Raw genomic sequence first — 3,681 nt, 5'->3', positions numbered from 1 at the left:
AACTACAGCGCTTTTTTCATAAAAGCGCTATTAAAGGTCCTGGCGAGAGGTTGAAGACGATGAGGTGTCCTCACCTCATTGGACAGCACGCGCGCGTTTTTTTTTAAATTAACCTTTGGTTTCAGTGTTTGCAGGCGTGTCATAAGTGGTGGACCCTCACAATCTGAGCCATCAGATCTCATTTATTAATTCATCCAACGCATCAGAATGAAGCCCTATACCATGGACTTTATTTAAATACCACACTGGATCATTAATTATATATTTCTATTTTTATTTTAATTTCTTTGCAAAATTAATTAAAAATAGTTTCAAAAATCCAAAAAATACACAAAAAATATTTTTAAGTTTCTAAAATAATATTTTATTTTCTGAAATAAAAATATTTTATTTTTCTTCATAATTTCAATATTTTTCATAATTAATTAGTATATATTTATATATTTGCTTTTTAATTATTCTAACCAATCAAAAAATCATAAAAAATTTGTTCTTTATATAAAATATTGTTTATATATTATAGACTAATTTTGTACATATTTTGAATAATTTTCTCTTTAATTTTTAATTATTTGTATAATTATTTGTATAATTATGTATTAATTAGCTTAATCAATTTCAAATCAATTTCAAATCAATTTCAAAAATTCCAAAAAAATTAGTTTTGTTTTAAAATTAATTGACAAATATTCTGTACATATTTTAAACTTAATTTCTAGGTTTAAATCTATTTTCATTTTTCTCTTCTTCATTTTAATTTAATTAATCATGCATTAATTATAATTAAAATCAATCATAAAAAAATCCAAAAATATGTCTTTTATTTTTCTTGCAATTTAAATTCCTAGATAAATGTATAGGATGTCAAATTCATGTAAATAGGCTAGTTTACATTTCCTGCACAATCGATGTAATAGCGTAGATTTACTTTCCGCACTTTACATTTCCGCATTTTAATTTCCAGCAAATATAAACTGCGTGTATGTCAAAGATAAAATTGAACCGTTAGATCACTAACTTCAAAGATAAAATATCTGAATCCAATCACAATCACACTTGCACCTCTTAAGGTAATCCCTTCTCATTCTTTTCAAAATCATAGTCAAAATTCTACTGTTTCGAGTACAAAATCGAACCTTTTGTTTGTATCCGGTGAAAGGATAGATTTTTAAAGGAAATAGGATAAAGACCTTACAACTCAGGGTAGACCTCCTAGTTTGCTTGCTCAAATCAAAACAAACAAAATTCTCATACACTGTTGTTTTTCACAACTTTCCAAAAAGACAATATTTTGTATACATCCAAACACGGATCATTACAAAGTTAACGTTCTTTTCAAAACATCTTTCGAAAGATAAACAAACATTTTGTATACATCCGCACAAGGATCATTACAAATTCAATCTACAAAGGTATTTGAAACCACATATGAGCATTCTAAAGCAATTGAAAAATGATCGAAAAACAAGTGAGCTAAGCAAACTTAAGAGCCCATGGATAACCATGGATACAAAGGGTGCTAACACCTTCCCTTTGTAAAACCTATCCCCTTACCCAGAATTTCTTAAAGGTCTTTTTTCTGTTTCTTTTATAAACCTTTCCTTAATTGGATAAAATAAAAGGTCGGTGGCGACTCTGTGAATTTTCAAAAATGCGAAAGCATAAGCGATAAAAAAGAGTCAGTTCACGTATCTCTCCCGCTCAGAGGTATGGCCCGAAAAACGGAGGTCCACAGTGGCTCAGGGATATAGTCAGCAAGAAGGGATTGACTATACAGAAACCTTTGCACCAGTGGCCAGGTTAGAATCTATTCGCTTATTAATCTCCTTTGCCACTCAACATAACATCACTCTGTATCAGATGGATGTTAAGAGTGCCTTCTTAAATGGTTATATAGATGAGGAAGTCTATGTCCACCAACCTCCTGGTTTTGAAGACTCTAAGTCTCCAGAACATGTTTTCAAACTTAAGAAATCATTGTATGGATTGAAGCAAGCTCCCAGAGCTTGGTATGAAAGATTAAGTTCTTTTCTTCTGGACAATGGTTTCACTAGAGGACAAGTGGACACAACTCTCTTCTGTAAAACAACTAAGAAGGATATTTTAATTTGTCAAATTTATGTTGATGATATTATCTTTGGAACATCGAATGCCTCACTTGGAAAGGAGTTTGCTAAGTCTATGCAGGCTGAATTTGAAATGAGTATGATGGGAGAACTCAAGTATTTCCTTGGGATTCAAATCAACCAAACTTCTGATGGAACCTATGTTCATCAAACGAAGTATGTGAAAGAACTTCTGAAGAAGTTTAATCTTTCTGAAAGCAAAGAAGCCAAAACTCATATGCATCCAACATGTGTCCTAGGTAAGGATGAGGTAAGTAAGAAGGTAGATCAGAAGATGTACAGAGGTATGATTGGATCTCTTCTATACTTAACTGCTTCTAGACCTGACATTTTATTCAGTGTTTGTTTGTGTGCTAGATTCCAATCAGATCCTAGAGAATCTCACTTAACTGCTGTTAAGAGAATTCTGAGGTATCTGAAAGGTACTACTAACGTTGGCTTAATCTACAGAAGATCTAAAGAATACAACTTAGTAGGATTCTGTGATGCTGACTATGCTGGAGACAGAATTGAAAGGAAAAGCACTTCTGGAAGTTGTCAATTTCTTGGAAGTCATCTGATCTCCTGGTACAGCAAGAAGCAAGCTACAATAGCTCTTTCAACAACAGAAGCAGAATATGTTGCTGCTGCTGGTTGTAGCATACAAATGCTCTGGATGAAGAGTCAGCTAGAAGATTATCAGATATATGAGAGTAACATTCCTATCTTCTGTGATAATACTTCTGCTATATGTTTACCTAAGAATCCTATCTTACATTCCAAAGCTAAACATATTGAGATTAAACATCATTTCATAAGGGACTATGTTCAGAAGGGTGTTATATCTTTAAACTTTGTGGATACAGACCATCAATGGGCTGATATCTTTACAAAACCCCTGGATGAAGATAGGTTTAAATTCATTCTGAAAAATATCAGTATGGATTTGTGCCCAGAATGAGAAGATGAGAAGATTCTTGTATGAATATCTTCTGAAATGTGTTAGGACTAGGCAGTCATAAGAAGTTCTAATACTAATCAATTAGAAATTCTGATTCTGTTATTACTAACGTTTCCTTATCTAAGTTGATTCAGAAGTTCTTTTAAAGCAAAACAGCTGTCACCAGTCTTTCCACAAAATGAACACGTGTTCTCTATTTTTGGACAAGCATGCGTGCAGTTGAGGAGACGTCGCCCTAGGTAACTGTGCAAATCATCTCACTTTGTCACATTATCTCTCCTAATGTCACTTCTCATTAAATGCTCATTAATGCCTTTTTCTTGTAATCATTTCTTTTGAAAAAGTTTTCTTTTTTATTTTTTTTAATTTCTTTTTCAAACCGTTTAAATAACCCGCTTCATCTTCATTTCATTCTTTTCACTCTCTCTCCATTTGTGTATCTCTCTCTCTCTGCATTTGTTTCCGTCAAACCCTAGTTTCTGATTTGATCTCAAAGCATTATCATCATGTATTCATCTTCAAGTTCTTCAAGCCCAGTAGAAAGACTCACTTCTACTCAGATTCTTCTACGCAAATATGGGTATGCTCCTTTGAAAACATGCATGATTCCCACTG

This window comes from Vicia villosa, linkage group LG7 (genome assembly GCF_029867415.1).
Source record: "Vicia villosa cultivar HV-30 ecotype Madison, WI linkage group LG7, Vvil1.0, whole genome shotgun sequence".
Taxonomy (NCBI): Eukaryota; Viridiplantae; Streptophyta; class Magnoliopsida; order Fabales; family Fabaceae; genus Vicia; species Vicia villosa.
Note: the sequence above shows the minus strand (reverse complement) of the source record.